The following is a 25,986-nucleotide window of genomic DNA, read 5'->3' as shown; positions in this document are numbered from 1 at the left end:
AATAGACAAATAAAGAAATAGATTAAAAAGAAATTATGGGGGCAGCTATTTGGTGCAGTGGATAGAGCACCGGCCCTGAAGTCAGGAGGACCTGAGTTCAAATCCGGCCTCAGACACTTAACACTTAATAGCTGTGTGACCCTGGGCAAGTCACTTAACCCCAATTGCCTCACCAAAAAAAAAAAAAAGAAATTATGGCAAATGACACCACAGTTCTGGAGACAGGTAAATGTCCCAGTTTATTAAAAATAATGAAAAGAGTAAAATCTTTAAACTATGGGTTAGTGAGACTAGCAAAATTCTAGAGCATTTTAGTAAAAGTGATGGTTTGTGATCATCTAGAAGAAGAAATTTGATCACTAAAAGTCAGCATAGATTCATCAAAAAAGGTCATTCCATGATAACATTTCCTTTTGACAGAGTGATCAGGGCAATGTTATAGGCATAGTATATCTGGATTCCAATAAAACTTTTAGCAAACTCTCTCTGGTTGAGGAGGTGTACATATATAGGTTAGATGACAGTAAAATTGATTGTAAATTGGTGGAATGGCCATAAAGAAAGGGCAGTAATTAAGGAACTGACGTGGAAGAAATTGTCTATGTGAGTCTCTCCTCCCCCCACCCCAACCCCAGGGACTTGTTCTTGGCCCTGAAATATCTGAAATATTTTTTATTTATAGTTTGGGGTCCCAATTTTTATCCCTCTTTCCCTCCCCCCTCTGAGGTGGCAAGCAATCAGATATGGGTTATACATGTATGATTATGTAAAATACAACCATATTTATTATTTGATATACTTATAAATGACTTGGATGAAGGCAAAAAATTGAATGCTCATCAGAATTTTGTAAAGCTGAGATAGCTATGAAATTTATGGCAGAATAAGTATCCAAAAAGATCTTGACAAGCTAGAACAATGCACTTAATCTAATAAGATCACTTTGAAGGCACTTCAAAGACCATTTAGAGAAACCTCAGGGACCATCCAGTCCTCCTGTTACATATGAAGAAACTGAATCACTGGGTGGTTGAGTGATTTGCCCAACATAGTAAGGAGCAGAGATGGCATCTGAATCTAGGCCCTCTGACCCAGGAACTAGTAAAGGCCCAAAATGTGATTTTTTTAAAAATTCAACTACAGGGGGCAACTAAGTGGCGTAGTGGATAGAGCACCGGCCCTGGAATCAGTAGTACCTGAGTTCACATCCGGCCTCAGACACTTAACACTTACTAGCTGTGTGACCCTGGGCAAGTCACTTAACCCCAATTGCCTCACTTAAAAAGAAAAAGAAAAAAAAATCAACTACAAAAATATAAGATGATGATAGTATGGTCAAACAACTCACATAAAAAAAGGTTTTAGGGGACTGCAAGCTTAAGATGAGTCAGCCAGAAAAACTAATGTAATCTCAGACTATATTAACAGAGCATCTAGGGGCAGCCAGGTGGCACAGTGGATAAGGCACTGGCCCTAGATTCAGGAGTACCTGAGTTTAAATCCAGCCTCAGACACTTGATACTTGCTAGCTGTGTGACCCTGTGCAAATCACTTAACTCCCATAGCCCCCCCCCAAAAAAAAATAGAGCATCTGGAATTAGAAAATGATACTTTCCTTGTACTCTATCCTGTCTGACCATATCTGAAGTACTGTGTTCAGTTCCAGTTACCATATTATAGCAGTGATATTGACAAACTGGATAGTAAGAGGACAGAGAGCTCTGACATTAGGATTGGTAGAAAGAACCAAGGATGATTAAAATCTGTAGGAAAGAAAATTTAATGGGGAACAAGATAATTATCTTCAACCATCTGAAGGGATGACATGCAGAAGGATGGGAAGCAGAACTAGCAATAAGGGGCGAAAGTTGCAGAGAGAGAGAGAGTTTACTTAGTGTAAGGGAAAACTGACTAATAATTAGAGATGCTTTCAAAGTGGAATTGATTGCCTCAGGAAGTAATGGTCCCACCCTCCCTGGAGGTCTTCTGGCAGAGACTGGATGAGTACTTGTCACTGACCGTGCAGGAATACTTGGTAAGTACAAAGTTAAAATAGATGACCTCAGAGGTTCCTTCGATGTCTCAGATTCGGTGACTCAATTCAGTAGAAATAGCTAAAAATGACAGATTGAACATTTTTAAGATCCATTTTCATGTAAATAGAATATGAGAGGAACTATATTACCATAGCATCACATAGCAAGTTCAAGGCATGTGGAATTAAAAATCTTAGTGTTCCTTTCCATGAGCACTTAACTCTATGGATCCCAGGGAATTTCGTTCAAACCCCATTTTCTAGTGATGATTGTTTAGTCATTTTTTGTGTGTGTACGACTCTTTGTGACCTTATTTGGTGTTTACTTGGCAAAGATATTTGAGTATTTTGGCATTTCCCTCTCCAGCTCATTTTACTGATGAGAAAATTGAGGCAAATGGGGTTAAGTGACTTGCCCGGAGTCACATAGCTAGTAAGTGTCTAAGGCCAGATTTGAACTCACAAAGATGAGTCTTCCTGACTCTAGGCCCAGTGCTCTATACACTGTACCACCCAGATGCCCCTCTAGTGAAGGCCCAAGGTCTAAATTTTTAAATTTCCACTTACCTGATTCAGAAAACAACTAAAAATTACTTTACCAAACATTTAAATGTTTGTATATTGACACATGTGTTCAGCTACTTCTGGGTAGTGTTCCACTAACCAAACAAAAATGATAATTCGCATAAGACCAAGCCTGGCTAACATGCTTTAACACATTGATGACTTCACAGCAAATTTTATGTGGCTGTTATATGCTTTAGTTTTGTGCCAGCAAGTGGAAATAAAGTAAGGATGTATCTTTTATAGCAGGATTGTTGAGAAAAATAGTTCAATAGGCCCTGAGTCTTAGACGTTGCTAATTTGGTGAACCCCTGGGGACATTAGCTCTTTTTTGAAACTTAAAGGAAAAAATTGGTTTAATGCCAAGGCAGATTTTTACCTTTTACTACTTCAGGGAGTTTCTTAGATCTTCTAGGGCATTGAACATATGTAGTTTTCTGAACTCAAATGACATCATATGCCATAACCACACCCAGATGGTTGATTCCAACACTCTCTTCCTAGTTCCATTTTTGCCCCAGTCTGCTACACACTCCAGATTCCAAAAAGTTCATGTTCTAAGATTTATTTACAAGAGAAGAGGAAATACATAAACTCAGAAATAATGCAGAGAGTAATAATAATTCAAAAAGCACTTGAAAGAAAACCATCCAATTCCAGACTAAGTGGTAGTTAACTTCTAAACAAGGTGTTAGAGTAGTATATAAAAGAAACAGAAAAATACAATTTCTTCCTTAAAGATTATTAAAATCAGGGCAGCTAGGTGGAGCAGTAGATAAAGCACCAGCCCTGGACTCAGGAGGACCTGAGTTCAAATCTGACCTCAGACACTTGACACTGACTAGTTGTGTGGCCCTGGGCAAGTCACTTAACCCTCATTTCCCTGCCCCCCCCCAAAAAAGATTATTAAAATCTAAATAAGATGACAGAACTCTGATATTTTACAGCTCCTCCCCCATTATATATAAATAAGTGAACATTAATGTAATCCAAGTGGAGTATCAGTGGTCAAGGTAGGTCAATCATGAACATTTTTCCAGTCACAACTAGCTTTGAGTTATGCTTTGAAGAAATTGGGGGATGAAGATTGATGAGGAATAAGAAACAGGAACTACCAGACAAAAAGATTGACATGACAAAATGAAGAGAGGAAGGGAGGGTGAAAGGGTGGGCATAAATGATTTCACTTGTCCAGAATAGGATGTGACAAGAAAGAGATGGATCTTAAACAGTGAAAACCTTAAGTATGACGTTGAAGATTTTGAAGGTGATATTAATGCTAGGTTACTTTGTTCAGAAATTCAAGGCTTCATACAGTTTGATATTTATCAGTACAACCAGTTAGATTATTGCAGACCATTTGACTGTTCTTTATCATCCCTCTCAAGTGGATCCGAATTATGCAGAAGATGAAATACTAAAGCTCATGCAGGTTTTGCACTTAGCACAATCATAAATATTACCAGCAAGACACAATTAGAAATAAATTGGCTCCTAGGACAAAATGGAGTTTGCTGGATACCTCCAGTCATTCCCTTGACCACTCACATGAGGTCTTACATAGTGCCTCACATTTAACTGGCCTTCTCTTCCCTAGCAGCCACTTTCTTTCTATATAATTCTTTACTGATCAAAATCAATCAACATCCATTAAGTGCCAGGTGCTTCTGGAGAGACAAACCTCAGCTAAAACAATGTCCTTGCCATCATCCTTCTAATGCTCTTTATGACAGCAGTTGCCATGGTTCTGAGTGGTGATGTTCAGGATTCCCAACCCCATCTCCATCTCTTTTGGACATGAAGAATTATAGGCAAAAAATGCATAAATACCATATTGATTTGTGAATGCATGACACAGCTCATTATATCTAGGCTGGCTCCAACCATGTTTTACTTTACTCCCTAGCCACATACTCAATCATCACCTGCTACCCAGACCAGAGACCATACACTGGAGGACTTAACCATTTCAGCTCTGGAATTTCTACCCTAAACATGATGGGACCCCATGTTGATTGGTGAGTGCCTGATGTAACTAACCCATTCTATTTAGACAGTGTCAGTACGCTTTACCTTACACCCTAGGCATCTTCTTGCTCCTCTACCCTTGCTGAAACCACACTTACTAGCTATGTTATGCTTGGTGAGTCACTTAATTTCTTGGTGCCTCAGTTTCCTCATCTGAAAAATGAGGTTAATAGTAGCACCTACCTCCCAGAATTATGATAATAAAATGAGATAATAATTGCAAGTTGCCTTGTAAACTTTAAAGCTTTATTTCAATGCTAGCTATTATCATTATCAACATTATTATTGTTTGTTGCTACTAGAAAGGGAATATCAATCTGCTCTGCTATGGTTCTACTCATTATCCCTATAACTTTCCAAACCAACATGTAAATAAAACCCCTATGTGTAAGTTACTAGAACATAAATTTCTTGATGGGAGAGACCATCTTCCATTTATGAGGGATATATGTAATCCTCAGTCCTTAACATAGTCAAAAGTTTGACATATAATTGCTTCATAAATGTTATTCATTCATTCGTTCATGCATTCATTCATTCATTCATTCATAAGTGACCTGGGACAATTAAGACAAAGTTTCAGTAAACTGATATGGCTTAGATAAAATAGTTCTTGATATTATTTTATGTATATTTAATTTTTGTATCTGAGATAGCTGGTGTAGTCCTGGTAGCATATAGTTTGAAATGAGGAAGCCCGTGTTTAGATTTACACTCCACCACTTCCTAACTGTCCAAATCCATATCTTAGGAATTCAAGTCAAGTTCTCTTTCCTACACTAGACCATATTGCCCACCCAAACATGGAAATGACAAGTCTATTTGGGCTTCTGTTACCTTCCCACTTATCCCCAACATGTATGGATTCCATAGATTCTGGACTCAGTTTGTTCATGTTGTTGCTATTTAATCATTTTTCAGTTGTGTCTGATTCTTTGTGACCCCATTTAGGGTTTTCTTGGCAAAGATACTGAAGTGGTTTGCCATTTCCCTCTCCAGTTCACTTTGCAGATGAGAAAATGAAATAAATAGGGTTGTGACTTGACCAGTGTGTAATTTAAATTTCTAAATGTGGGTTCTAATGTGTCTCCCCAGTTTTGGGGGGAAATTGACTAAAAATCACTGATAAATGAGTATAGGTTTTTTAAGGGTTTATTGAAAGATCGTCAAAGAAAGAGAAAGATTGAGAACAGATTTCCTATAACCTGGTGATCCTAACCTTCTTAAACATCCCACTCCTGAAGTTCTCTGCCACCACACAGATGTCCCACACCAAAAGAGGAGGAAGCCTCTGCCAGCTTCTGATTCCTCTTTCATGTTCCCCTCCCAGAAATGGGAGGTTCTTCAAGCTGATTGGCTAGTGTCATTCAAATTCATTGTTTCACTGGACCTGAAGGTGGTCTCAATGTTCAAAGTTTTTAGTTTCTGAGAACAATGCCTTTCTTAAGTGCCCTTAAGTACCAGCCAGATGTGCTTAGAATCTAGTATGCCAGTCAGCAGTCAGTCCCAATTCAATCAGTTTAGATCAACCTCCAGGTGAACCCCCGAGTTCCATTATCTTGACACACCAGGGTCACACAGCTAGTTAGTGTCTGAGGTCAGATTTGAACTCAGGAAGATGAGTCTTCCTGACTCTAGGCCTAGCACTCTATTCACTGCACCAGCTAACTGCCCCGATGTTTGTCCATCTGGGTTTATAATACTTCATTCTTGTTCCTATCCCAATTGAACTGGTCAGGATTTCTATCTATCCAGACCTTTGTAATAGAAATTCATTCAGAAAACCAGTATTTGGATCCCAACTCTGCTACTTGTCACTTGTGTGACCTTGAATAGGTCACTTTAACTCTCTGGGCCTCAGTTTCCTATAAAATGAGTGGGTAGGATTAGTTCATTTTTGGAGTTGGGGTTTTGTTTTGGTTTTTGAGTTTTGGGTTTTGTGGGGCAATGAGGGTTAAATGATTTGCCCAGGGTCACACAGCTAGTAAGTGTCAAGTGTCTAAGGCCAAGTTTGAACTCAGGTCCTCCTGAATCCAGGGCCAGTGCTTTATCCCACTGTGCCATCACTGCCCCAGATTACATCATTTTTAAGTTCCCTTCCAAGTCCTATGGTACTATGACCCCATGACCTCAGGCAAGTTTTTGACCTTTCAACATTAGTTTAATTTCAAAGTGAGATTAATACAAATGCTATCAAGTTAAAAGAATTGCTGTAAGGATATTAATAGTTTATTTATAATTATAAGGCACTATATAAATGGGAGCTGCTTATTATGAAGAAAAGAAAAACGTTAGGGTCTTGAAAAACAAATTATGTTTGTCTGCACAATAATAATGATGATGTTTTAATGGTGTTTTTTTTATCTAGAAGCAATAATTTGGTTAATTCCTAACAGAATACAATTACTTTCCCAGATGTGATGACTATTAATTTCACCAAGAAATTTAAGAGACTGGAGAGTCTTTGTGCACACTTGTTAGCAAACACAATAGTACTTTAGGGCTATTTTAGAGGAGAGAAAAGGAAATAAATGTCTGAGAAGTGACTTCAACATCTAACCAAATGTCACTAAAAACTTCTATATTTCTAAAAGAGGTTATTTAAATACATCAAAGTCAACTAGAAAATCAGAGAGACTAATTGATCAAGATTCAGAAATTTCGGAGATGAAAAGGAGCTTAATAATGATAATGATAATAATAATAATGCTTTAAGGTTTTCAAATCACTTTAGAAACAGTTTGATATTTACCAAGAAAGATTTTTAGGGAAATTCACACTCCCAAAAAGTATTAGTGGCATTAGTGTTTCTAAAATAGCATATTGTACATTTGCTTTACAAATATAGACAAATCACAAAAACCAAAAGCATCCACGCAAGGAAACTCAGGGTCAGAGAGTCCAAGTCAATTAATCAAGATCATATAAATAATAATTTATTATATCAAGATATCATATCATAGCAAGATCATAATAAATGATGGAGTTAGAACTGAATCTCAAATTTCTTTATCCCCAATCCAACACATTTCACTACTAAATGCTTTAGAAACTTACACAATTTCTACAGAGTATATAATAGGGTGCTGGAGTCAGGAAGAACTAGGTCAAAATCCCACCTCAAATACTAACTGTGTATCCCTAGGCAAGTCACCTTACCTCTTTGGATTCCCGTCTGCAAAATGAAGAGGCCAAACTCATTGATCTTGAAGGTGTCTTCTGTCTCTAATTATATTATTCTATGATAATCACCCCCTAATAAGTGTCAAGTCAAGGTTGGGGTACAGGGGTTGAGAAGGGAAGGAAATAACCACTTATATAGTACCTTCCTTTCAGTGTACCAGGCAATGTGCTAAGCACTTTACATATATTATCTCATTTGATCCTCACAACAACACTATTAACTAGCTGCTATCATGATCCCCATTTTACAGTTGAAGAAACTGAGGCAGATGTAGTTTAAGTTGTTTGCCCAGAGCCACATAGTTAGTAAGTGTCTGAGTCCAGATTTCAACTCAGGTCTTCAGTTAAGGGAAGGTAGGTGCCTTGTATCTGTAAAAGTGAAGTAGTATATCAGACAATCAATCAATCAACATGCATTTACTATGTTCCTGTTATGCATCAGGCAATGTGCTAGGCACTGAGAATTCAAAGACAAAAATGAAACAAGTCCGTGTTCTCATTTGTAACCCCTAGAACTAAGCACAATATTTATGAATGTGAAATACTGAATTTGACATGAGCCGTGAACTATAGGACTACCTCTTCTTTATTCCTGGAAGCTCAATGTAGATTAAGATCTCATTAGCTTGGGGTTTATGTACGAAAGACACATGATTAGAAAGGCTTCTGCATACCCATCATTAGTCTAGTTCCTAGTGACATTTAATAAATCCTTATTGATTGGTTGATTATAATAATGAATGAGTGAGTGAATGAATGAATGAATGAAGTATTCAGTGTGTGCAAAGTTCTCAGGATACAAATAGAAATGTAAAGCAATCCCTGTTTTTAAGGAGTTGGCATTCTAATGTGTGGGGAGATGGGGTTAGTGAGGGGCAACAGAAGTTTCAACTATTAACCAGAAAGCCCTGTGGTACTTAGGGCACAACAGCAAAGCAAATGGTAGTAGATTCTTTATGTTATTTCTATCAATAATATATTTGTTTGTATTGTTGAACCCTTTGGATGGTAAGAACCCCTCAAGGATGGTAAGAACTTCCTCCCCTCCCCGCCACCCTGAACTTTAGCACCTGAGGAAGGAAGTTTTTATAACCACCAGAAAGATGATAATAATAATAATAACATCCATAACTAATGTTATACAGTGATTTAAGGTTTTCAAAGCACTTTAGGAATACTTTCATCTTTACTGAGATCTTTACTCCCCAAAAGTATTTCTGAGAGGGAAGGGAAAAAGGAAAGGCGGTAGCACCTATGCAATCCTGGATGATGGTTAAGGAAGTAGGTCTGGTGGTCTGTGCCAATTGTGGGATAACTGGGGTGGTGGGGAGAATAATGGGTTCATTCTCCACAAGGGTTGCTGCCCTGGGCGATGGCTTTTGTAGATAAACTAGAAGCAGGGATTATGGTCTGGAGCAAGGGATGAAGGGAGGAGACTTCTGAGAACTTAGGGATGAAAGAACCTGCATATTTTAAACGAAATCTAAGGATATATAAATTAGAACCCTAACCTTCACAGATATCCCTAGATTACAGCAAACAAGAATGGTTACACTAGGCCCTACATCTTAGAGGCTCAGAATGGGAACAACAGCTAATAAAATTAGCAGATACAGTCTTCATCATTGACCGGCTCCACCCCAATTCTTCACCATCACTCACTCCATACAGATGTCTTTCATAGTTCTGTACAGAGCTATAGACATGATCTAGAGGAAATTTTGAGATATTTAGTCTACTTATTCATCTTACAGATAAAGAAACTGAGGCCCAGAGAAGCTAAGTGTCATGTTCAAGGTCCCATAGCTAAGAAGTCGCAAATCTGCCAGAATGTGAACCCATGTGCTCTGACTCCAAGTTCTATTTCCTCTCATCCTTAACCATAACTGACTCCTTTGTTCCTCTTAAGTAGATTTCTCTTGTATAAATGTGTCAATCAGTGGATAGAGGACATCCCTACAAACCACTGTGAATGGCCTTGCCTAATCTTAAGAAATTGACATTATGGTAGGTCATGGTACCTTCTTGTAAAACATTTCTTACTCTCACTCTCAGATATAGTTTAAATAGACAATTTGTTGACCTGGTGTGGCACTTTATAAATTCTTCTGCTAAGGTCATTAGGATTCTCAACAAATATGTCAATCATCAGTCTCTGTAGTGGATAATACATATGTACAATTTGCCCTACCAGAGTCCATAGTCCTAGACTGTGTATGGTTTCCCTCCTCTCTGTTTCTCCAGTTCTCATTCTCACCATCTGCATCTCTCTCCCTTCTAAAGCCAAGTCTAGAGGCCCCAGTGTGTGAATTGACTATAAATAAGTCAGTCGTCCTCAATGTGGGCAATTCAGGACCTGGTGAGCCTTGTCTTGTCAAACAGCTAAACTTGTCAGGAAATGTTAGTATCTAATTTTAATATCTTATTCCAAAGACACAAGAGAAATTCAGGAGTGCCATTTACCAGACTCTTCCTGCCTCTACATTGACAGCAGGACAATGTTCTATTCCAGGCAATAGCATATAAAGTGGTATCCCTCAAACTGATCTATCCCAACACACAATGACATCTTATATTGCTAGGTGGTGTTGATATGGAAGGAATTTCCAAAGCATTTCAAGCACTACCCCCAGCAGAGAAAATACACCTATACTAATAGGTATCACTCTGAAAATATGAAGCATATATGTAAAAAAAGGAGATATTAGCAATTGCAATATAATCAAAGCACTATACAGTAAGCTAACAGAGCATTTATCTTAATTCATAAATAAATGGTCCTATCATGGTGGGTTTTTTTTTAATTCTGAATGGACAGTAGCCCCTCATGATAAAATCTAAACTCTCTAATAGTACTTCCCTTTAGAGCCATGCTGGTTACAGAATACACTCACTTTTTATTCTCAAGTGAACCTGGAGATTTTTCCCTTAAGCAAGGGTTTTCTCTCTCCCTCCCTCCCTCTCTCTCTCTCTCTCTCTCTCTCTCTCTCTCTCTCTCACTCTCTTTCTGTGTGTGTGTGTGTGTGTGTGTGTGTGTGTATGTGTCTGTGTCTGTGTCTATTTGTCTATGTGTCTATGTGTATCACAAGCAGTCATTTGCCAGTGTGATAATGTCTATGAACCTTTTCTTAAAATATTTTTTGGGGGGCAGCTAGGTGGCACAGTGGATAGAGCACCAGCCCTGGATTCAGGAGGACCTGAGTTCAAATCCAGCCTCAGACACTTGACACTTACTAGCTATGTGACCCTGGGCAAGTCACTTAACCCTCATTTTCCTGCAAAAAAATAAATAAAAATAAAAATTTTTTAAAAATATTTTTTCACTCAAAATTGAAGGAAATGCTAAATTTCAATTAGAGGTTACTAAAAATAAAGATGCATTGTTTTTCCCATCCGAGCTCATGGATGCCCTGAAATCTCTCCACCATTACCTTTCCTATATGAAGAACCTCTGACTTAGAGAAACTAATAGATTTATTACCTTCCTTGTTCTTAAAGCTGAATAGACTTTACCTAAACATGAATTACCAGTCAGTCATCACAACCAAAGAAGAAGTTCAAACTATGCCGTGGGTACTGCAGCCCACAAATTCACTATTGCTTAAATTATTCCCATTCAAAGAGAGGAGGGGGAGAGAGGAGAGTAAAAGGGGAAGGAGATATGGAGAAAGATAGAAGGAAAGAGACTTTTACTTCTTGGAAATGCTTGAATAATTAAGTCATCCTCTCAAGTTTTATTGTTTCTTCTATATACTCCTTCCCTTTGTTTAGATACTCATTATTTTGTAGGACTATTTTACTGTATTTTAGGCTCAATTAACTGAGCATCATCTCATTGAAAGAAAAAGATAAATTAAGTCAAATATTATTTGAACTGTTCCTGGAACCTATAAAATAAACTTCTGACCCTCAATACATTTGTATTAGAAGTTCTTGAATAATGTCAGCATTGCAACTTTGGCTTCATTCACTTTGAAAAGATAGCCAAAGTTATTGACTACTTCTGTTAGTCATAAATTATGTCTGTATGTATAGTATAAAATTAGATAGTAAATACTAATTTTTAACTTGTTAGATTAAAAAGTAAACATTGACAGCTCTTAAATATAACAAAAATTCCCTTGCCATCCACAGTACCAAAAAGTTTATACAAACATATCATATATTTATCCAAATGTAATCAATCATGCATTACCTAAATGCATGACATATCCTCCAAGTTGGGAGGGAAGTACTTTGCAAACGTTAAGTCCTTATAAGAGTTTGAGTTGGTTTTTTTTGTTTTGTTTTGTAGAAAGTGAGTTTCTCATTGACATGATGGATGATATCTCCTTGATAGGGTGAGAATAGGTTGACATATCAATTTGGGAAAGTTAAAAGATGAGACCTTTGAGTTTCCTTTGAAGATATCTCCCCACAGAATAAGTAGAGGGAAGAGGAAATTATACAGTGATTGTTATCAATGTTTAATGCTGCCAAGTGACTATTATCTATGTCAAAAGTGTAGGCTGATTTCCCTCATGGAGAAAAAGGTGTTAGGACTTGAAGTATGTCTCTCCCCACTTCATATTGTTAGGGAGAATGGGATGTTTCTAATGGGAGCAGAGTGAGTCAGCTAGATGGCTGAATAGATAGCATGCTGGACCTGGAGACAGGAAGATGAAAGTTTAAATCCAGCCTCAGACTCTTACTAACTGTGTGATCTTGACCAAGTCACTTAACCTCTGTTTGCCTTCAACCACTGGAGAAGGAAATAGCACAACACTCCAGTATCCTTGCGAAGAAAACTGCATGGATGTTATTGGTATCTATGGTCCATGGTGTCAAAAAGAGTCAGTTATGACTACATGACTGAATGACAAAGGGAGCAGAAGAAATATGGAGAGAAGGGGAGGCTTGCCCCCATGACAGAATGTTGTAGAGTGAAGATGGTTACACAGAGGAGAAAGGGAAGAAAAAAAGAGATTTGAGACTTGCTCCAAAGAGGAGGAAGATGGGTGCTTTGAGGAAGGAGAAAGCTTCTTATTCTCTGCAGAAATTATCAAGGGAGATCATTCAGTAAAGGTTATCAGGATGATTCTTTACTAATGAGTATTGAGGCAGGTTTGGGAGACTGGATAATAACAATAGAAAGGTCTGTTGTCTTCTTTGAATTTAAACCCAAGAAATAATAAAGAAATTCCCAAGATTTATTAAAACTACCAAATTCTGATGATTCACAGATCACTAGCCTGGAAAAAAGGTGAGACAAAGTAGTGATCAGAGATTTGAATTACCCAAACATTTGCTGAGGTTCTCTTCCAAAATCAGAGAAGCTAATAATTTCTTGACTTACCCTAGTGATAATTTCTTTCAAAAGGTAGTATAAATAACAGGGGAAATTCTATTTACACCTGATCTTCATTAAGAGAGATAAACTAGGTCTTGGATTAGAAATGTTGGAAATCCTGATGGGAAGTGACTAATCCCTCCTAGAGTTGGGGAAATAGATTTAATCCAGGCATAGTATGCCATTCAGTCTAGATTTTCTGAAAGCATATTTTTAAGAGTTCAGAAGAGAGACAGATAGAATCCCAGGCTTTCCCAGGCACTAAAATATTACAGAGGAAGGCATCTCAGGAGTGACCAGAGATGCTCAAGAATGAAATTCTGAGAAAAACAATTACAAAACGGAGAAAAATGGGTTTTGTCTAAAGATATTGTGTGGATGCATAGGGAAATCCACAGCCAACTTGGATATTTAAAAGAAATGTGCAGAAGATGGAAGTAAGGCTAGCTACCAGAATAGCAAAATAGTGAAATAGCATATTATTATTACATGATCCTGTAAGGATCCATGCGTCCGGAGCACAGAATGAACTGAGGCTGGTAATGACAATTAAAAAATGGGAATTTTAAGCTGTACTTAGGAAAGGGCAAGATCCAAGAAGGAATAGGACCTTTGCTTGGGCAGAATGTGACAATGATAACAATATAGAAGGAGCAAAGCTTCTTAATTCTTATTTTCCTTCCATTTTCTTTGCCAAAGACAATGACTTCGACATTGGAGGAAAAAAACAGACAAAAATTGACTAATGGAGTTAATGTAACTGGGAGGTAATGAAAAAGTAACCCTTGATGTATTCAAGTCAGCTGGCCCAGATAAATTATATCCTTGGGGACTGAAAGAACTGACAGATGTAATCCCTAAGGAACAGTCAGTGATATTTGAAATATCAGGGGAAATTAGAGAGGTAAAATATGACTGTAAAAAGGTAAATGTCTTGAATTTCAAAGAAGGAAAAGAACAGAGTCTGCAAACTGGAGACCAGTGGGTTATATTTTCATTCCTAGGAAAATTCTAGAACTGTTTGTTACAAGGATGATTGGCAAACATCTATAAAGTGAGGTAGTGACCACAAAGAGCCAACATGACTTCATTAAGAACAATATATACTATATAGATTCATGTACCTTTTTTAAACAGAATTACTAAACTGGTAGTTTGGGATATAGTTTACCTGGATTTAAGAGAAAGTTTTGATAATGAATCTTATGCTACTCTTGTGAAGAAGATAGAGAGATGTAGACTATAAGATAATACAATTAGATAGATTCAGAACTGGTTGGATGACTGGATTCAAAGAGTATTTGTTAATGATTCACTGTCATTGTAGCAGGAGGTCCCCAATAGAGGAATCCAGAGATCTATACTTTAGCCCTATACTATTTAACATTTTCACTGATGACTTGGATAAAAACATAGATGGTGTGCTCATCAAATTGGCAAGAGAAACAAAGCTTGAAGGGATGGGAAGTATTCTGGATGACACAGTCAGTATGCAAAAGGATATCAACAGATTAAAAGCACTAAGCTGAATCAAAGAAAACCACATTCAAAAGGAATAAATGCAAAGTCTTAACTTGGCTACAAAAAAAACAGCTATATAAGTACAAGATAGTGAAAGCCTATTAACAGTGTTGTGTACCAGTCAGAAAAACTAATACTAACATGGGCTACATTCAGAGAGACATAGCTTCCAGGCATAGGGGTGATGATGATAACCCCTCTGTCCTCTGCCCTTTACAGATCTCATCTGGAATATCGTGTTGATTTCTTGGCACCATGGTTTAAGAAGAACATTGATTATCTGGAAAGTATCCAAGGGAGGGCATCACCAACAGTTTGTTCAATTCTACAATTTCCTATTTGTTTAAATATCTGTTTTATTCATCTCTCAGAGATGAACATTAGCTTCTCCCATAATTATTATGGCAGTATGGTGGTAGAGTGGATAGAGTGCCTGACCTGAAGTCAGGAAGACTCATCTTCCGGAGTTCAAATCTAGCTTCAGACACTTACCAGTTCTGTGACCTAAAGAAAGTCACTTAACCCTGTATGCCTCAGTTCCTCATCTGTAAAATGAGCTGGAGAAAGAGATAGCCAACGACCCAGTTTCTTGTTAAGAAAAACTCAAATAGGATGCAAAAGTTGGACATGACTAAAACAACCGAACAACAAAATATAATTATTGTATTACTTTCTAGTTGTTTTTTTTTTCATTTCGGTTAACTGAAGTAAGGTGCTATATCATTTGGTGCATATGTATTCAGTTCTGAAATTGGTTTATTGTCTATGACTCATTGAAGCATAATGTTTCTACTTATATGTCAATACTCTGAATTTTTTTTCTTTTTCTGATGGTATAATTTCAACTTTTATTCTGTATGTGTATATTTTTTACATTTGATTCTTGTGTGCAACAGATTGTTGTTGGTTTTTCTTATCTATTCTGCCACTCCTTGGGCTTTTTAGGATCATTTGCTCTATTTACATTTAAAGTTATAATTGTTAGGCCTATGTTTTCTTCTGTTTTTATTTTGTATTGATTTTTATCCTTTTCCTCTTTTCTGTCAGTATTTTCTCCTGCAATTAGTTTCTCTCAAACTATTTGAAAGCCAACATTCTCACCTCTCACCCCATTCCCAATTATCTTTACTAACCCAATATTTTGAAATTTTTATTTGAATTCTTAATTTCTCTATTTTTCTGTCCTGTTAGTTTAATCTAATAGGTATTAGGTAGTACCTCAGAATTGTTTTAATATTTTATTTCTCCAATCAATAATTATTTAGAACATTTTTTTCATATGATTACTTCATCTGAAAAATGACTGTTCCTATTTTTATCACTTATAAATTGGTGAATGGTTCTTATTTTTTATAAATTTGACTCATTTATATAGAGATACAGAGAGAGAGAGAGAGAGAGAGAGAGAGAGAGAGAGAAAATAAGGTCTTTATAAAAAAAAAACTTGCTTCAAATTTTTTTCACACTTATGATTGCTAACTGTATTTCCCTCCATTCTATTTCCCCATTTATTTTATTCTCTTTCCTTTTACCCTGTCCCTCCTCAAAGGTGTTTTGCTTCTGACTACCAAGCCTCCCAATCTGCCATCCCTTCTATCAGCAACCCCACCCCCTTCTCTTTTCCCCTTTGCTTCCTATTTTCCTGTAGGGTAAGATGGATTTCTATACTCACTTGAGTGTGTGTTGTTTCCTCTTTGAACCAATTCTGATGAGAGTAAGGTTCAAGAACTTCCCATTTCCTCCATCTTCCCCTCCCCTGTAAAAAATTCTTTCTAGCCTCTTTTATGTAGGATAATAATACCTCTCTCTTTTTCTTTCTCCCAGTCCATTCCTCTTTCTCACCCCCCCAAGTATACTTTTTTTATATCATTGCACCATATTGATGCTCAATCTGTGCTCAAATCTGTGATGTCTGTATATACTGCTTCTAACTGCCCTAATAATGAGAAAGTTCTTATGAGTTATGAGTACCATCTTCCTATCCAGAAATGTTTAACCTTATTAAGTCCCTTATATTTTCTCTTTCCTGTTTCCCTTTTTATGCTTCTCTTCAGTCTTGTATTTGAAAGTTAATTTTTCTATTCAGCTCTGGTCTTTCCATTGATAATGCTTAAAAGTCTTCTGTTACCGGGGGCAGCTAGATGGCGCAGTGGTAAAGCACCAGCCCTGGATTCAGGAGTACCTGAGTTCAAATCCGGCCTCAGACACTTACTAGCTGTGTGACCCTGGGCAAGTCACTTAACCCTCATTGCCCTGCAAAAAAAAAAAAAAGTCTTCTGTTACCACTTTTTCTGCTGAAGGATTAAACTAAGTTTTTTTCTGGTTAGGTGATTCTTGGTTGTAATCCTAGCTCTTTTGCCCTCTGAAATATCATATTCCAAGCACTCTGATCCTTCAAGACAGAAGTTTCTAAATCTTGTATTAAACTGACTGTGACTCCATGATATTCAAATTGTTTCTTTCTGGCTACTTGAAATATTTTCTCCTTGACCTGGGAGCTCTGGAATTTGGCTACAATATTCTTAGGAGTTTTAATTTGGGGCTCTCTTTTAGGAGATGATTGGTGGATTCTTTCAATTTCTATTTTACCTTCTGGTTCCAGAATATCAGGGAAGTTTTAATTGATAATTTTTTGAAATATGATGTCTAGGTTCTTTTTTTGATCATGGCTTTCAGGTGGTTCACTAATTTTAAAATATCTCTCCTGGATCTATTTTCCAGGTCAGGGATTTTTTCAGTAAGATATTGCACATTTTCTTCTATTTTTTCATTCTTTTGGTTTGTTCTATTGTTTCTTTATGTTTCATGAAAGCATTAGTTTCTACTTCCTCAATTCTAATTTTTAAGGAATTATTTTCTTCAGTGAGTCTTTATGCCTTCTTTTCCATTTGGCCAATTCTACATTTTTGTTTCTGGTGAGGCAATTGGGGTTAAGAGACTTGCCCATGGTCACACAGTAAGTGTCAAGTGTCTGAGGCTGGATTTGAACTCAGGTCCTTCTGAATCCAGAGCCAGTGCTTTATCCACTGCGCCACCTACCTGTCCCCAATTCTACTTTTTAAGGAGCTCTCTTCAGTGAATTTTTGTATGTCTTTTTCCATTTGGCTAATTCTAATCTCCAAGGCATTCTTCTCCTGATCAGATTTTTGCCCTTCTTTTACCATTTGGCCTATTCTGTTTTTTTAATATATTATTTTCTTCAGTATTTTGTTGTGCCTCCTTTACCAAGCTGTTGACTCTTTTTCCTTTTTTTTTTTTTAAAAAAAAACCATTTTAAAGTTTTGAATCCAAATTATATCCCTCCCTCCCTCTCTTCCCTCACTCCTCCCTGAGGTAGTAAGCAATTAGATATGGGTAATATAGGTATTACATGTGCAATATTTCCATATTAGTGTTGACTTTTTTCTTCATAATTTTCTTACATCACTCTCATTTCTCTTCCTGATTTTTCCTCTACCTCTCTTACTTGATTTTTAAAATCCTTTTTGAGCTCTTCCATAGCCTGAGACCAATACATATTTTTCTTTGAGGCTTTGGATATAGGAGTTATGACTTTGTTGTCTTTTTCTGAGTGTCTGTTTTGATCTTCTTTGCCACCAAACTTTTTATAGTCAAAATTTGTCTGTTGTCTGACCATTTTTTCCAACATATTTCTTGACTTTTAACTCTTTTCTAAAGTGGTGCTCTGCTTCTGTGGTGAAAGGTGTACTGTTCTAAGTTTTAGGGGTTTTGTGCAGCTATTTTCAGAGATATTTTTAGGGGATTTAAATTCATCCATTCTTCCAAGGAGATATGATCTAGGGTGAGTTGTGTTTACTACACTCCTGGCCTGTGCTCTGGTCTATGAATGACTACAAGCTTTCTTCTCTGCCTGGGAACTATGACAAAGGTCCTCTTTCCACTACAACTGCAAGCACTGGTGTGCGGCTGCTGCTCCTCAACCTGGACTGCCACCCAGGACTGTGACCTTGATCTGAGTATGGGCAAAGCAACAGGGTCCTCTCCCCAGTGCCAGCAAAGAGACCCGTGTAATTTTCTTCTGAACAGTTGTTCAACATCCTTATCATGTGTGGGCTCAAAGTTCTGGAAGCAGCCACTGCCACTTCTGATTCAGTTGCTCCCAAGGCCTATTCCTAATATTCTAGAGCCTGGTCTCTGCACTGGTGCAGCCTGCACTAGACTGCACTCCACTATCATCCCAGTGTGACAGACTTTTCCTGCCAACCTTCTAAGTTGTCTTTGGATGGAAGATTTTTTCACCCCAATCTTTTGTGGGTTCTGCTGTTCCAGAATTTGTTTTGAGGCATTATTTAAAGTTGTTCAGAGAGGTTTGGGACATGGCTCATGCAAGTCTCTCCCTCCTCTCCACCATCTTGGCTCCACCTCCTGTGTTCCCTTTTCCAAGAAATTTTCCTTTGCTTTGTTTTCTTCCCTATTTATTTTCTGTTCTAGTACCTCCTGAATTTTTTCTGGTCCATTCTTTCTTTATTCTTTCTGTGTCCCTCATGAGGTTAAAGCATGAGCCAAAGAATAATGTATGAGAAACCCTCCAAGACTTAATCCTTTCTGCATGTGGCCAGCATTTAGGGTCCTGGGCCATGTATTAAAATTTTTATTCACAAAGACCCTATTATGATATATTCTTATGCACACTTTTGGTCAATCAGCAAGCATTTATTAAGCACCAGCTAGATGCCAGGATGTGTGCTGGACATTAGTGATACATATACAAAAGTGAAAAAGTTCTTAATCTCAAAAAGTTTATATTCTAGCATATATGATGGTGAAGGGGCAGGGAAGAGTTTTGATCTCATATCCCTGGCAGTCACAACAATTGTTTAGGTGGCATGAAGTCAGTAGATTGTCACACTTTATCCAGGAGCAATAGTCATTTTTTTATTGATGTTCCCAACCAGATATAGAGGGTTGAGGTGAAAATCAACTCATCTACCCTCCCAATCAAGCAGCTTCTCTCAAGGGGAAGACAAAAGCCAAGCAGATTAACTTCCCCCAATCCAGAGGGTTACTATTTCTGGAGAAGAGAAGTGGTTGGATGTGTGAAAAGTGACAAGATGGTGGTAACTAGGCCCTGATGTCCTGGTCAATAGGTGATTTGTTTATGAAGTATGAATGGTTTTGGAAATGGGCCACAACTGTTCCAGATTCTCACCTCTATTTGACTCCTTCCTTCAGACATGCATCTGATAGATCATATGTAGGATATCAGTATACTTGCTGAAGTTATTCATGGAACTGGCTGCATTAATGTACACTGTCTTACATCAAACTCAAATGTATTTCAGGAAACAGGAGAACAATCCCACAGGAATATCTGCAAGAACAACAAAAATTATGCCTGATAAAAGACTGCTATTTTAGTCCCTCAGGCTTCTCCATTTATCGTGTTTCTACTATAGTGGATTCTCATAGGTCTTTTTAATGTGACACCAAAAACCAGTCTGCCTCATGATTTACTACCCAAGTCACTGAAAAATGATCTCAGGATCACGAGTGAGCAAGTAAGAGACAAAGGATGCAAAAGAGACAACAAAAACATCCATTTCAAAAAGTAGGTCTGTTATATCCTTTGTCAGATATTTCAGACAAATTATTAATTCACTGGCTTTTCACTGGTATTCTTACTGGTTTCAGTATTCATATCCCTGAGAATGTTGCCTCCATAATACTTGTGACCTCTCTATTTTTAAATGTGTGCACAGTCATCAAAGATAACATCTAGGTAGAGTCTCACAAGTGCGTCCTTTGTGGCTATTTCAATGCAGCTACTTTGATAGCTCTTTAAATAGTATCTTTTCAAAGAATCACCCCTCTACCTACACCTTTGCTTATACTCAGAACTCTCTTCCCCCTAAACCCCCCAGTTATGTCACTGAATCCCTTCCTTTCTTTGAAGGTTCTGATCCACATAACCAGAAGTGATCTCTCATTCCTCTGGAAATCTCTTATAGGACATTTTACCTCTTATATGGATTTCTCCCATTCTAATGTGCATTAGAGTATTGTAGCTCGTGTAAATTGGAGGTGGGATGCTCTTTATGTCATGTGTTCCGTGATGTTTAAAATCCAAATGTGTGGTCACCTTAAATTATAACCTTTAGCACCAGTCTTTGGGAATTAAGCATTTATTAAAGCATATTAGGTATTAGTAAAAAGGAAAACATGTGGAGTTCAGAAAGTTAAGAAAAGGCCTACCTATCCTAGAGTTCCAGCCTGGTCTGGTTTTCCTCAAGTCCTCCACCGTGAGCCTGCTTCAGCCATGAACTGCTCTCAAACTGAGTGTGGAAGTTTTTATAGGTCTGGAGCAGAGGCAGTCCTTACACACTGCTTCAAGCTGATTGGTAGGCATCATCCAAATCCATTGGTTCACTGGACTTGAAGGTGGTCTCAAGTTGAGTTCAAAGTCCTTGGCTTCTGAGAACAATACCTTTTTAAAGGCCAGCCAAGTGTAGTTACAATCTAATTAACTTGAAGTAGGCTAATCAGCAAAGTCAATCACTCTCACTTAATTCAATCAGTTTAGATTAATCTCCAGGTGAGCTTTTGAGTATCTGCCAAATCCCATTATTTTCTCACAGTTCAAACTTCATAGAGTATTCCAGGAAGGAAAGTGTCAAATCTATATCTTGATAAAGGCACCATCATGGTGTAAAAATGGTCATTGGCTACTGGGGACAGGGTATACAAAAGAGATCCATGTATCCCAGCTCAAAGAGAATGAGACACAAAGACAAAAGATGAGTAGGAAAAATGAGAAAGAAGAAAGGTCCAGAGAACAACAAAAAAGAGGACTTCATGAAGGAGGGAGGTTTCCTATAACGGAGGAAGGTCCAGTAAAGAAAGAATTCAGAGAGAAGATCTTCCCAAGGCAATACATAGGCAGTTACCTGAGCTACAGCCATGTTGGTGACCAAAAACAGTTTAAAAGGAGGGGTTGAAGACTTGGACCTTTTAAGGGATAGGAGCAATGAGTAGGAAACCTTGGTGGGATCCAGCTAGACTAAGTCTAAGAAAGAGATAATGTATCATGAGAGAAATTATTAAATAGAACCAGAGCAGTAGCACTGAGATTATAATTCTTTGAGGTTTTCATTTAAAGCATCTGTTATCTTTGAAAGAGTTATTTCCTTATTTGACTTTTTGCATTGTTTATTTAAGAGTTATTTTTCCTATAAATACCCAGTGTGAAGCAGGTTTTCCAGTATAAAAATTGTCCCAGGTTTTTCAGGAGGTTATGAGATAATAATTAGAAAAATAATTCTTCACTTCCTGTTCTATAGGAGACTTCATTATAAAAGCTAGAATTAAATGAAAAACTGCTTCGTCAACTCCTTGAAGATGGGAAATGTGTCTCATTCAACTGTGCACTCTCTACCTCTCTCAGTCTACTGTATATAATTGGGAAAATGAGGTTCATTGTAGAAAATCTGTGAAAGTCATCCTGTTCCCTTCTACTGTTTTCATCAGATACATTCATATATGTACATATATGTGTCATATATATATATATATACACACACACATATATGTGTGTGTTCTAATATATAAGTATATATAATATATGTATATATACATATGTGGGTATCTAATTCTTGTAAAGTTTTTATAGAAATGAGAAAGTAGGTATAGAGGTCAATAGTTGCCAATATTGGGGGCAGCTAGGTAGCACAGTGGATAAAGCACCGGCCCTGGATTCAGGAGGACCTAAGTTCAAATCTGGCCTCAAACACTTGACACTAGCTGTGTGACCCTGGGTAAGTCACTTAACGCTCATTTCCCCACAAAAAAAAAATCAATTTAAAAAAATAGTTGCCAATTTCTTTATCACCCACAGTTTTTTGTTTCCATTCTTTGGAAAAATTCCAACTTGAGGTATCTTGACAATTGATCCCTGAGGGAAGGTGGAGGACTCAGGGTCCAAGTTGAGATACACTAGTTTTGAACTTGGCCTATTTGAGTATTTATTTTGTTTGATTATGTATATTTGTTATAAGGATTTCAGTTTTCTTTTTTTTTCCAATTGGAGGAGAGGAGATGGGAGTCAGAGAATGTGAATTTTTGTTCATTAAAAATAATGATAAAAAACAAACAAAAAAATAATAAATGAAAATTTTAAAAGTGATCCCTGAGAACCTAGGGTCATCACTATTCTATAATAAGCATGAGAAAGAGGAATCCAGCTCTTATCCTTCTACCTGTGTGATGTTGGCCGAGTTACTTCCCCTCTCTAAGTCTCAGTTTTCTTATCTGTATATGAGGTGGTTATACTAGACAACTTCAAAGTCCCTTCCAGATCTAAATATATGATACTATGTCTTGCGTAGAGAAATTAATTTCACATTTCCATAATTTCCCATTGTAGTTTGACCAAGGTGACTTGGCTTGTCAATTGCCTCTGAGGGATATAGAATCGTTTTAGCCAGATGTTACCTGGAGCCACAGAAACCTCTATAGTCATTTGGAGAGTTCTATGATTTAGTAAACCTGGAAGTTTGCATTTTCAGACACATATACATGAGTACACACACACACACACACACACATCCACTGCTATAGGGCAGACAAAAGTTCAAAGTATTCTAAGATATTACAAGTGACACAGAACCTTAAGGAGTAAGGTAGAATTAAGCAAGAGTTAAAGTTCACTGCAATAGATAGAATTAAATGTTTCACCCTAAGCTGGTGTCTTATAGGTGGTAAATGAATTAAACCTTAGCTTCTTAAACTATAGATCTCGATCCCATATGGGGTCATGTAATTGAATGTGGGGGTTGCTGAAGCCTTGGTTCTGAACACACAACATGCACACTTTGCACTGGGCATTCCATCACAGAGCAGTGTAAAATTTTCTCCATAGAAAGGGGATCACAAGTGGAAAAAGTTTAAGAAGCCCTCAACCAAATCATGCATCAGGGTCCCATCTCCTCTGACATAGATATCAATTAAAAGAGAAGAGGCTTCAAAAAGTACTGTGAAGGGCAGAGCCTTCATTGAGTTATGACAATGGTCCATCACAACCATATTTCTTTGTTAGTTTAATATGCTCAAGTCAAGTCAATAAGTATTTATTAAAACCTTCTATGTTCCAGGCACTGTGCTAAACACTGACTGTACAAAGAAAAGCAAAAGAGTCCCTGTTCTCAAGGAGCTTATGGTCTAATGGACTAGATAATAAACAACTATGTGTCAAATAAGATATGTTTAGGATAAATTTGGAAACAATCAACAGAGAATTGGCACTTGAACTAAGGGGAATTAGAAAAGACTTCTTCAACCTGTGTTGTTTAAAATCTAAACATGGGTTCTAATATGTCCCCCCACTTTTGGGGGGAAACAGGCTAAAATCACTGACAAATTCACCAAGAGTTTAGGCTTTTAAGGGTTTATTAAAAGATGTAACATAGTAAAGAGAGAGAAAGATTGAGAACAGACTCCTTATAACATGAAAATCCAAGCTTTCCTAACAGCCCATGTGAAGTCCTGACACCAAGCTGATGTCTCAAACCAAAAGGGCCAGATCCCATCCGCCAGCCTCAGCTCCCTACTTCCTGTCCTCCCACAGAAATGGGAGGTTCTTCAAGTTTATTGACTGAGAGTGGTCTCCTGTTCATATCTAAGTCCACAGCCTCTGAGAACACACCCCACTCAGAGTTGACCACATGTGGTCTCAATTTAATCAACCTTAACTAGGTTCAGCTTCTGAGAACAACACCCTACTTCAGGGCCAGCCAGGTGTGGTCCTGATTTAATCATCATTAAGTAGGTTCTCAGTGTCTCAATCTCACCCAATTCAATCAATTCCAAATCAAACTGGGAGGGGGGGGGGCTCCTGGACATCTGCCAAGTCCCATTATTTTATCACAAACCTTAGAAATCCTCAATTCATAGTCTGTTACATAAGTCACTTTACTCAAGCAACACTAACAACACAGGAGAAATAGTCACAGATGCAAAGAGAAAGATGGCCAGGAATACCTAGTTATGCTGTTCTATCATTCTGTCACTGGTCCTACCATTTGGGTCTGGCCTATCCTCTTTCCTCTCCTAATTATATACACTATAAGAAATTGGATAGACAATATGATTAGGATCATCTTTTAAACACCAAAAGTACAAGTTGTGCTTCTGTCTGCTGGACACAAGAAATTCCAAAATGGGAGAGAGAAAGGCATATTCCCTAGACAAAAAGGCCTTCCTCCAGAACTCATTTGCACTTTTATTACTATGCCAATATTATTTAAAAGCTGGAACATTCATTTCAGCCTTTTATGGTCAATATTCATCACCACATTTGAATCCATAATTTAGCGATTTTAATGTGATGGATGGACTAGATAGATAGGTGATGAAGACAGACAGAGCATTTATTAGGTACCTGTAATGTTCCAGGCACTGTAGACCAGGATGATTCCAAGGGCAGAATCCAGGGTTCATATGAGAAGGAGGATGGCATGATAACCAGAGTAGAGTCATCATGTTTGGAGATGAATGAAAAGAGTAAGAGGTAATATGGACTAGTCAAAGAATACCACTGGGGAGTAAGGTATGAAAAGACTTGCAAAGAAGGAGGGGCCTAGGTTATGAAGAGTTTTGAATGCCAAACAGAGCATTTTATATTTGCTCCTGGAGATAATAAGGAACCACTGGAGGGTTTTTTTTGGGGGGTAAGGGGGCAGGAAGGGGTGACATAATAAGACCTGGGTTTTAGGAAAACCACTTCAGTGGCTGAATGGAGAATGAATTGGAGTGGGGAAAATGCTAGATAGGATAGGCAATAGCTGTTGCAGGCTATTGTAATAATCAAATGTGAGGAGATTAAAGACAGACTCAAGTGATGGCAGTATCAGAGGAAAGAAGAAAAATTATCTTAAAGATCTTGCAAAGGTGAAATTAGCAGTCCTTGGACATACCTTGGATATGGGGTGGAAGGAGTAAGAAGTAGTGAGGAATACAGGATTACTTCCAGGTTTCGAGCCTGAGGGACTAGGAGGATGGTGTTCCTCTCAATAATAGGAAAGAAGGGAGGGTTTAGGAGGAAAGATAATGAGTTATATCTTTGGACATACTGAGTTTAAGATTTCTATTTGACATCTAGTTCAAGATGTCTGAAAGGCAGCTGAAGATGCTAGATTGGAGGACAGCACAGAAATTAAAGCAGGAAAAGTAGATTTGAGAATCATCAGCATAGAGATGATCATTAAATCTCTGGAAACATATGAGATCACCAGAGGAAGAAGTATAAAGGGAGAAAAACCCAGGACAGAAGCTTAAGGGACATCTCTGGTTAGAAGGTATGATCTGGAGGAGG

At 37.7% G+C, this 25,986-nt stretch overlaps 1 long non-coding RNA gene across 1 annotated transcript in view; it reads left to right on the top strand.

The window, feature by feature from the left end:
• Positions 1 to 25,986, top strand: part of LOC122735001 — a 119,435-nt gene that overhangs the window by 11,757 nt on the left and 81,692 nt on the right. The window contains exon 2 of the long non-coding RNA XR_006354092.1: positions 4,506 to 4,617. This is a non-coding gene — a long non-coding RNA (uncharacterized LOC122735001). The remainder of the gene's footprint in view (positions 1 to 4,505; positions 4,618 to 25,986) is intronic.

The sequence above is a fragment of the Dromiciops gliroides genome, chromosome 1 (genome assembly GCF_019393635.1).
Source record: "Dromiciops gliroides isolate mDroGli1 chromosome 1, mDroGli1.pri, whole genome shotgun sequence".
NCBI classification, from domain to species: Eukaryota; Metazoa; Chordata; class Mammalia; order Microbiotheria; family Microbiotheriidae; genus Dromiciops; species Dromiciops gliroides.
This window is presented reverse-complemented; position numbering and strand designations above follow the sequence as displayed.